This window comes from Phyllobates terribilis, unplaced genomic scaffold (assembly GCF_046119375.1).
Source record: "Phyllobates terribilis strain yellow unplaced genomic scaffold, ASM4611937v1 Scaffold_4419__1_contigs__length_61222, whole genome shotgun sequence".
NCBI lineage: Eukaryota > Metazoa > Chordata > Amphibia > Anura > Dendrobatidae > Phyllobates > Phyllobates terribilis.
In genome coordinates this window covers 42,128-52,871 of record NW_027367170.1, presented here as the reverse complement: position 1 = coordinate 52,871, position 10,744 = coordinate 42,128, and the positions used below count along the sequence as shown (strand labels likewise).

Here is a 10,744-nt window from a genome sequence, read left to right as displayed (position 1 = left end):
ATCTACTACACGAAGAGAAGTCATCATCCCCCAGTCAGAGAACAAAAGTCCACGCGTAGAGTGTTGACTACGCGTTCTTTCCCGGGCTCCAACAATCTCCATCAATCATGGCATCAGTTCACACCTTATGAGCCCAGATCAAATGAATCTGTTGGATGAGGGTATCAAGTTTGGCTCAGAGTTTACGATCAAGCTTAATCAGTCCATTAAAATTGGAGTTGCATAAGCTACATTGAATCCCTTTAATTCATTCCAGAGCTTGTCCCAGCTAGAGAAAAGGTTACCAAAGATATTTTTATTCCACTCCTCAAGTTTAATTGAAAGGCTAGAATGGGCAGTTGAGATCGAAACACCATGCTTCCAATTATTAACCAAAAAGATTTGAAACTTCCAGTGTAAGATCCACGTAACTTGGAATTTGAAGGATTTAGCAGTAACTCTCCAATGGTCGAAGCCTTTAGTGTCAAGAAGAAGGGGAACATGGTCAGACTGAAGAACCAAAAAGTGTTTTATCGAGCCATTCGTGAATATGGATATCCATTCATAGTTGCATAATCCTCGATCAAGTCGGGCACATTTTCGGGTAGACGAGTCAAGCCACGGCTCCAGGTAAACCTTATTCCCGAGAAGCCAAGATCAATGAGGCACATATCATCGATCCATTTTCTGAATTTGGATCACCATCTTATGAGATTATCGGAGTCCCCAATTCTCTCATTACTGGAACTTGTCTCGTTAAAATCACCCATGAGTAGCCATGGAAGGGTTTTGTTGTTGCTAAAGTTCAGTAGACAGGCTGAAAGTTCCTCCCTAGTCGCTGGTTGTGGGATAGCATACACCGCGGACAAGAGGCACTTAGCCTCTTGATCCCTAGATGGACCGGGAGTGACTACCTGTTCATGGGTTTCAATGCGTTCAAGGTGGATTCTCTCTTGGTACTAGAGTACCCAAATACCACTTTTGAATCCAACAACTTCCAAGAAAATTATGCCATCAAATCCGAGATGCCGGTAGAACAAGTCCGTCTGGGCGTCACTAATAAGAGTCTCAAGAATGATAAGGATAGTGAGGTCATTAAGGCGAAAAACTTACGTAGGGAGTTTAGAAAAGCTTAGAAGCCCACACCTTGGGCGTTCCAAGAGATGAGACAAAGAGGGGAACTAATCATTGACAACATTTTTGGTAAGTAGGTTATCATGGGTAAAGCGGGAGGCGAAAGGATAAAGCATTCGACACCTCAATGTTGGTGTCAAAACCCTGACAGCCGGTATTGATTTCCTTCTCTGACTGATATTTTCCAAATATGAATTCTTCATTCGGATGTCCAGCTCTCAACCCAATGGGATATTAATTGTTTCTCCGGGATCAAGTGCCATTGCAGTGTCATCATTGTTGTGATATTGGGATTGATGAGTGATAAGGGGTGGTGTTTCAGTGAGGGAGTTAGTGTTTGGGTCTTGTTTGGATTGCTTAAGGGTTTTTTCTTTTAAAATACCATTTCTTTTAAAATTCATAGTGATTTCACTGGTGTTTCTTTGTTCTCCTTTATGGTCTTTTTCATATCATTTACAAAGATGCATAAATTGATCTTGACGGGAACCTTCTTGTTCATAACGGCTGATCCGGATCTTTCCTTGTTTTGTTGATTAGTTTTTTCATTCCCCTCGATTTTGTGATTTTTCTTCTTAAATTCCTCCGCAACGATCATTTTTGTCTGAGTTACCTTTTTCCCACCCTCTATTTCCATCGTTTTGTCCTCAGTTTCCTTCCTTGTAGATTGAATCATCGGGGGAGAATCCATGTCATTGTTATCTTTGTATCCAGCTGGCTAATTGGATGTGAAATCCGCAATATCTTTCATGTAAAGATTAGCATCCATATCTGGATCCCTAACCAAATTACCACGTGCATTTTGGGTTAGTATCCATATCCGGATTTTCCTCCATGTCCATGAATTTCTCTACTGAATCTTGGAGGATATGGAAACTGGAATCCGAAGAATTCGGGTTATTGTTTTGAATATCCTTTCTTGGCCCTTGAGGAGAGACGGTGGAGCGGTCTGTTTTTTTTTGTGAGCTTGGTTCATTCTTTTTCCTTCAGTTCACATCCTCCCATTCAGGTTTGAGCTTTCTGGATACCTGAGACATGGTTTCTGTTTTTATCGATCGTTGCACCTCCATTTTTCTAAATATGATGAATCGGGGGTGGTCTTTGTGTGGGATCTGTTATCATCCATCTTCCATGCATATGGTTCAAGCTTATCCGGGGGGATAGGTGGAGATGGTGGAAACACCTATTTCCACAGGATCATCAGGAATACATTGTTCCTTTGTGTGGCCTATTTTTCCGCACTTGAAACAAATCATGTGAATGGCTTTGCATTGTATCTTCCCGTCTTTGCCACGCATGTGAATTTCGCAAGTAACGGATTCTGGGTGTCAATTTTGACAGAAAGCCGAGAGTAACGTCCTCGCTCTGCTACGCACGTTCTTTTATCGATCATCTTGACATTCCCTATCTTTGATCCTATCTTTGATCCTATCTTTGCTAGTATCGAGGCATCGAAGTATTCCATGCAGGTATTGGGGATTCTTATCCAAGTTGTAGCGAACCTACTAGGGTTATCCGTGATTATGAAATTTGGCTTCCATCTCTTAATAGTGAGGTAGCTATCACCAATGATCCATGGCCTGACGATAAGTACGTGATTGAAATCGTCACTATTGCTAAACTTGATTACATAGTAGTCTTTGCTTTTATAACCATCATAACAAATTCACCTTCAAGATTCCATTTGAGGATCAAATTTTTCCGAAGGTACATGTATCTTGCCTAGTTTTCGTATTTACTTTGTCAATGCTTGGAAAACTTTCCGTGACTAAATCGAACTTTTTGCTAGAAACTCGTTTCATCTTCTTTATTGACCCCTAGAGCAAATCGGTTTCCTCTGCTGTCGCACAGAGATCAGAACCACGAGGAAGAGAGCGAAAGGAAGTGTTTGTCATGGGAGAACAGCCTAACCAGAATATACTTTTATGTTTTTAACGGCAATCTAAAGAAATAATTTATTGGAGGACTTTTGGCTAGTGATATAAGAGGCTATTACATGAATTATGCTTTATTTAACGGGTGGCTTTTTATAAAAATAAAATAAAATAAATTTTTAAATCCTAGATACAATATCTTAGTTGTATTTTTTGAACATAAATAATTGAGATATATTATTTTTTTAACAGATTGAAATGTATTATTAAGGGTGGTATTAATTTTAAGATATCCTAACCAAACGGATTATCATTATTATTATCTCAAATATTTTTCTCAGATTATATTTAAACATCAATCGGTGACTCTCTGTAGACAGAACTTCCTATAAAACCACCCAAATCTACTCTATGTTGACAAATCCATATTCTTTATCCGTCCTTTCAAGCTTATAGAGTAGAGATCAGATTTGTCGACCAACGATTGACTTTGCTCAAACCCATTTGGTCAAGGTGGGTAAGAGGTATAGAGAAGAGGACGCCATGGGCGTAGATTACTACAGAGTATTGGGGGTTGATAAGAACGCCACTGATGATGATCTCAAAAAGGCCTATAGGAAATTGGCGATGAAATGGCATCCTGATAAGAATCCTACTAATCAAGTGGGTGCTGCATCCAAATTCAAGCAGGTTTCTGAAGCCTATGAGGTACGTTCATTCTTATTCAATTCTCCGATTTGAATTGATCTCTTTCGTTTCAATTTGAGATTTTTTTTTGCTTGATGAGATTCTCCGATCTGAATGCAATCGCTGCTTCAAATACTAACCAGAGTTGATTGATCAATGCAGAAAAAATTGAAATTGAAATTGAAATTGAAACGAAACTCATTGATATAGTTTGACCTAATTTCGCAGGTTTTAAGCGATCCCCAAAAGAAGGCAGTCTATGACCAATATGGAGAAGAAGGTCTAAAAAGTGGTATACCGCCACCAGGAGCCAGCGGTGACGGTGGATTCTCCCACTTCTCCGGCGGTGACGGAAGGAGCTTTAGGTTCAATCCTCGAAACGCAGATGATATTTTTGCTGACTTCTTCCGATCATCAACTCCGTTTGAGGGAATGGGATTTGGTGCTGGTGGTCCTGGCGGAAGCAACAAGGGTGGTGTGTATGGTAATAACAATGGCATGTTCTCTTCATTTGGTAATGGTGGTTCAATGAACCATGGAGCTTCAAGAAAAGCTTCCCCAGTTCAGAGGAATTTGGCTTGTTCTCTTGAAGATCTGTATAAGGGTACAACGAAGAAACTGAAGATACATAGGGAGGTCATGGATTCCAGTGGGTAAGCTGCTAAACTCTATCATCTGATGCTCTGTATTCTGGGTCAATTAATTGAGGTTGATCTATATGGTTTATTACCTGATGCTCTGGATTTATGTGAGTTGAAGCTATATTAGGAAACAAAATAGGATTGCATTGAATGCATTCAGATCACTTTAGCAAGCAACCAGATTTATCCCTACTATATAATCTCATGTGATATTTAATTTCTATATATAATTAATGTAATAAATACCTTCTATGATCCCATTCATTATATGGTATTTACAGATTAATAACTTACTCATTTCAATAAGGGTAAAATAGTCCAAATTTTACTCCCTTAATCCAGATACAAACTTTTAAAAAATCATGTATTGATGAACCTAGAGAGTAGATTGCATAAATTCATCTCGTCCTGTTTTTGTTTTCTTACTAAAAATAGTAGTCTAATACTCCCTCTGTCCCAATTTATTCTTCCTATATTCCATATCGGGCGTCCCGAAATGTTCTTCCCATATTCCATTTTTTGGAAATAAATCACATCCACTTTTACATTTTCCAACCCACTTTCTCTTAACCCAATACAACTTTATCTTCACGCAACACATTCTTTCTCTTTCTCTTTCATCTCTTCTCTATCTCTCTCTTCTACAATCATTAATCTTCATTTTTCCTTAATTCCCGTGTAAATTCTCAAATAGGAAGAACATATTGGGACGGGGGAGTACTCAATAAGCAGATTTAGTATACATTATATCATCTATGCTACTAAGGATTGTTGTTATTCATTTTTTTTGTTGGCCTTTAATTAGATTTTACTGAAACAAATAATGATATCTGAATACTCCCTCCGAATACAAATACATGTCTTTAGACAAAACTTCAGCAAATTAAGGTAGAAATTTCTTTACCTAAATAACTCAAATAAAGTTGCATTGAAAATGTAAAAAACAATGTCTAGAGAAATGAAGTAGTTTTTAATGTAATAATTGCATAGAGATAAACGTGGTAAAAGTAAGGAAAAATTGATAAAATGACATGTGTCTGTATCCAAAAAAGTGACTCTAAAATGACATGTTTTTGTATCCAGAAGGAGTACATGTTTATACTATGCCCCCAAAGAATTAGGAATTAGGTTCTATGTTCACAATTTGAAGCGAAGTTTTCGCATTTTAAGGTCTAATTACAGTATAAACTTCTCATCATCATCATCGTTCTATGATTGCTATCAGGAGAAAAGTAACCGTTGAAGAGATCATAACGGTCGTTATAAAGCCGGGTTGGAAAAAGGGAACCAAAATCACGTTCCAAGAAAAAGGGAACGAAGAGCCCGGAATTACGCCCGCGGATCTCATCTTTATCATAGACGAAAAGCCTCACAAAGTATTCAGTCGCGAGGGTAGCGATTTGGTGACGACTCAGAAGATCACGTTGGCGGAGGCTTTAGTTGGATGCACTGTCGAGTTAACCACTCTGGACGGAAGGAATCTCGCGATTCCGGTTACCAATATCGCGAGCCCGGTGTACGAGGAAGTGGTCGCCAATGAAGGAATGCCGTTGTCTAAAGATCCGTCGAGGAAAGGAAATCTGAGGGTGAAGTTTGATATCAAGTTTCCTTCTAGATTGACTGATGAACAGAAGATGGGGTTTAAGCAGCTTTTGTGCTGATGAGATTTATGATTTGGTGGTATTTATTTGGCGATGTGTGTGTTGTTTATACCGTTCATGGCTTCTTGTCATAACATTTTTATGGGTGAGAATAAATTTGAAAGAGTAGTTAGTTTAAAAGTTTTGAATTCAATATACAGTATTTGTTCGGTTCGTCAATGATGTTAGATGTTGTTACTAGTGCTGGTGCTGATGCTTTTATTTAATACATGTTTATTGTCGATATATAGAAAATGGAGGTAAGTGTGAAATGATAAAAGAAAAAAAATACTTCTAATTTTTAGAAGCATCATTTTACTGTTTCTGTTTTGTAGGCATATAAGTACTTCAAAGTACTTTTAAAAGAAATTGGTTGGACAAATGAAACAAGTCAAATGAGTACTTATTTTCTAAAAAAGAAATGTAAGTACTTTTTACGACGAAACCTTGCATGCAGTTTCTGAATGTGGTAAATTTATGTGTTATATTCTTGTATGATAAGGCTAGTTTCCATATCCATCGATATCTAATACCTAAAGTTTGATTAGGTCACTTGTAAGTCACACAGTACCCTCAAATAATACAAATCAATTGACCAAATTGTTCAAGTAAATTTGTTATGATTTGTTCAGTTGAGGAATATGCTCTTGATTTATATTTGTAGTTAATGAAAAGTAAACTTTAAATTTTGATGCTTACGTATATGGTATCTGGGTGACAAATGTGGGGTCGGATGTGGAGAGTGTGGTTGTCGGCCAAATTTCTCCCGTGTTCGAATTCCGTAACCGTCCAGATGACGCTATTTCCGGATTTACTTTCTCCATTAAAGGGATAGGCTATTAAGGTGGAGGTGGTTTACGTACTCGGTTTGTGCGTAAAATTTAAATTTTTATTTGCTACAATTTTTGTCCCCTTAATATCATTCATGGTTTATTTAGTTTATCAATCCATCAAAATACCAAATCTTCACGTCATACATTATTTTAGATCTTAATAAATTTGTTGAGTCATATTTTCTTAGTTAATAAGACCTCATATACAAATTATTTAAATACCTAAATACCTTTTATTTACGTTCAAAGATGTTGTAACAACCAATGGAGGCCGAGTGCATGTGGAAGTGGACCTACCCTAGCGTTGTCATTTAGAGGCTTCTCTTTTTTATATTTGAATTTTATTTAGTGTAAATTTTTCATAGGATCTACAATTATCTCCCAACTTCCTATTGGTCCTCTTATTTTTTAATTATTAGATTTTTAAATAACTCATAAGACAATTAAATCTAATCTAATTAATCATTAAAATCTTAATTATTATCTAAAACTTAATTAATAATTATATTAATCAATATCTTTTATAAATTCATATTATTTTATATTTTCCAAATTATTTACTATATTAAACATAGATTTCAACATTAAATTCAAAAATTATAAATTATGTTATAACTAGAGATAAAATCATGCAATATTTATTTCATGATCTATTTTTACGCTATATTAAATTGTAATTGTAATTTTGATGTGTTTTTTAACAAAACCAAACAATGACATTAATATATTTTTTTGATATTAAATATATAAAAACAACAAACGATATAACTACATAAATGAAATTTAAATGATGAACTTCATTATTACGATTTAGAATTTATTCGGAATCTAAAAGATCAAAGTTCCATCTATGTCGAATTTGGCTTTCACATATTGTTACTATTATGTCTAACATATTTTAAATTATATTAGTTTTATACATTATTTGTCATAATTTTATATATATATAATCCTATTCACCATCTCCCTCATTAAATCAAATTTTGCCTTAACTTTAAATCTTTTATAAAAATATTATAATATATGCTCTATTTGGATACAAATACATGTCATTTTAGGATAACTTTATTGGATATAAATACATGTCATTTTACCAATTTTTTCCTTCCCTTATGCAATTATTACATTAATTCTACTGAATTTCTTTAGAAATTATTTTTTACATTTCCAACAACCTTTTAGTAGGGGTATTTAAGGAAAGAAAATTCTACCTTAATTTGTGTGAAATTTTTTCTAGTGACAAGTTTTTATATCCATGGATAGTATATTTAAATAATCATGTGTATGGCACGAGACATAGGCTAGTTAATTATTAATCAATTGACAATTATGGATAAAAGAAAGGAAATGTGGTGAACATACCTAAAACTGCAACTATTATTAGACAAAATTTAAAGACTAGAATACATCATTCTAAAAAGGCGAATATTTCTAACCATCTCCTCAAACATTAGTAATTTTATATTTTTTTAACGTATCATTCTACCACATACAATGTCTAGATATTTTATCATAATTGATTGAAAAATCAAGAAGATTTTTATCAATTGAAATTATTATTATGCCATAAGTTTAGACACTTAATTAAAAAATACATTTGCTATCTGTAGATATCTCTATTATAAAAAAAGTTATTTCCTGTTATTATATATCTGAATCAACGTCACATGATTAGAATGCAAATATATGTTTAAATGTCAATAAAAATAGAATAGCTGGTAACAATCTAATAAAATTTTATTTTTTTTCTTGATAAAAGTTTAACACTGAGAATTCTTCTAACCCGAAGGCAATACTGCATTATCACTACTGATAACGCTAACAAAAGAAAAAAGAAAACCAAGGAGAGAAGGCTAATAAACACTTAGTCTCTCTAGCAAAGTCGTGATATATACATCAGGTATATGAGAAATATTAAGAACTTCGATGACTTCTTTCAAGTCTGTTGTTGATGCTATATGAGTAGCAAAAAAAATAGTGCCCTTATTACTTTCAGAAAAGCGGTGATAAACTTGATCTCCGTAAATTTCATCAAATTTTCATCGATATCGGTAACAATAGTCTTTATACTCCAGGTAATGTGCCAAATTTTCTTTAATGCGTTGATGAGCACTAGATTATCTCCTTCAATTATAATTGTGAAAGATATAGAGCTGAAGCTGCTCGAATTGCATCCAACGTTGCCAATCCTTCTGTCTATACAGGGGAAGAGAAATATATTTTTTGAATATTTATAAAAATAATTTTACGTGATGCATTCCAAATAATATATCCAATAAAAGTTGCATCGTTAGGACGTAGTGATGCATCAAAATTTATTTTATACCATTCATCTCGTGGTTTCATCCATGAGGAATGGTTATTACGCTTTCTCTTGACCTATGAAGGAGCATGTGATTTTGAGATCGCGTTGAATTGAACAAAGCTTGTAAATATTGGAATTGAATAAATGCGGAATCAGTAGTAGATGCAGAAGACCTCTTATTTTGGAAGATCTCTCTATTTTTGTTACGCCAAAGTTCATGCCAAGGAAACACATTAATTCGGGATTTCAGTTTTTGACAAGAAATAATCAAAATCTTGATTAAAATAATTTATATCTTGAATATTAAAGATTATTCCAGTAAGGTTTTGTAAATTTTGAATCATAGAGACAGTAACATGACATTTAAAAAAGAAATGAGAAGTAATTTCGATAATGGCTATTAAAATGATGATAAGCGTTTTGTAGTAGTTAAACATTCTGATTATGCTTTTGAGAGAAAATTAAATATTTTTGGTGGAAGATTAAGCTTTTAAAGGATTAATTAATTAATTCTTAAATTTAAATAATTAATTATGTAGGATCAATTTGATAAAATTCTAATAATTATTCTCTATATATATTGGGACATCTCTATTACTAAAATGTGGAAGAACCACTTATGAACAGTAATGGATTTATTAGTGGATTGTATTTTTTGGGCTTACTTTTTCTATGGATTGGGCTTCAAATTAATCAGATATTCTGTTGCTTCTCCGACCATCGTCCCACTCCCTTTCCATCGGTGGTGGCCTTAATCTCCTCCAACTCCTAAGCTAGGTTATGTCCAATTTGGATTTTTTGCCAGCCATCGATTCTGAATTTTGTAGTCTCCTGAGGTAATTTGGCTTCCTAGTTCAAGTTCTTAATTTGATTTATGTGATTCGCACTTATTCATCCCAAATAATTTCTGTGGTTTAATGATGTGTGAATTACCTTCTGGATTTAGGTCGGAAATTCTTGCAGATTCAGTTGTGCATGCAACTCCTGATTCAGCAACCATAGCCAGATTCTCCACACTCATCGAACTCGTGTCATCTCTGATTCAAACCAATTCTTACATTCGACCTCGCTAATCTATACTACTCGCTTCCTCTTTGTCTTCCCCTTCTTTCCATTATTTTGATTTTGGAGATGGAAATGGAAGTACTTCGTTGTTAACAATTGATGAGGCGGTGCTTCAAATTGATCTCATCCTAAAGTATGTGCAGTGACCTCAAACTCGAAGCCTTGGCATCCCCAATCATTGCGCCGATTTCTCTCTTTTCTTCTATTTTCAGTTTTCTCCTCCATCTTCTTCACTTAGAGGTATACTCTACTGCATTCTAAGTATAACCTATTCCTAATAGACTTGATTCTATCTATTTTTTGTTTCAATTTTTTTGAACCCTCTTATTTTTTCGCACTTCTCTTCCCCGCTAAGTGATTCCATCCTTAATTTGTTCCTCGATTCACTGCTGGTGTCGGTATGGTGGTGTATCACTTCATCGTCTCCATCCATCTTCACCACCGTCTTCGTTGAACGCCCTGCTTCTCCTGGTGTCTCTAGAAACACACCATTCTTCGTCAGTTTAATCTCCTTGTTGGCATCCGTGGTACCGGAAGGTAAATTCGTTTTGTTAAGTAATTATTTTTTGAAACTTTTCTTATTGTAGGT

The 10,744-nt window shown here is 34.8% G+C and overlaps 1 pseudogene; it reads left to right on the top strand.

The window, feature by feature from the left end:
- The first annotated feature begins 3,527 nt into the window (after window positions 1-3,527).
- On the top strand, window positions 3,528-5,973 carry LOC141249222 (dnaJ homolog subfamily B member 13 pseudogene; annotated as a pseudogene).
- Window positions 5,974-10,744: the final 4,771 nt, after the last annotated feature.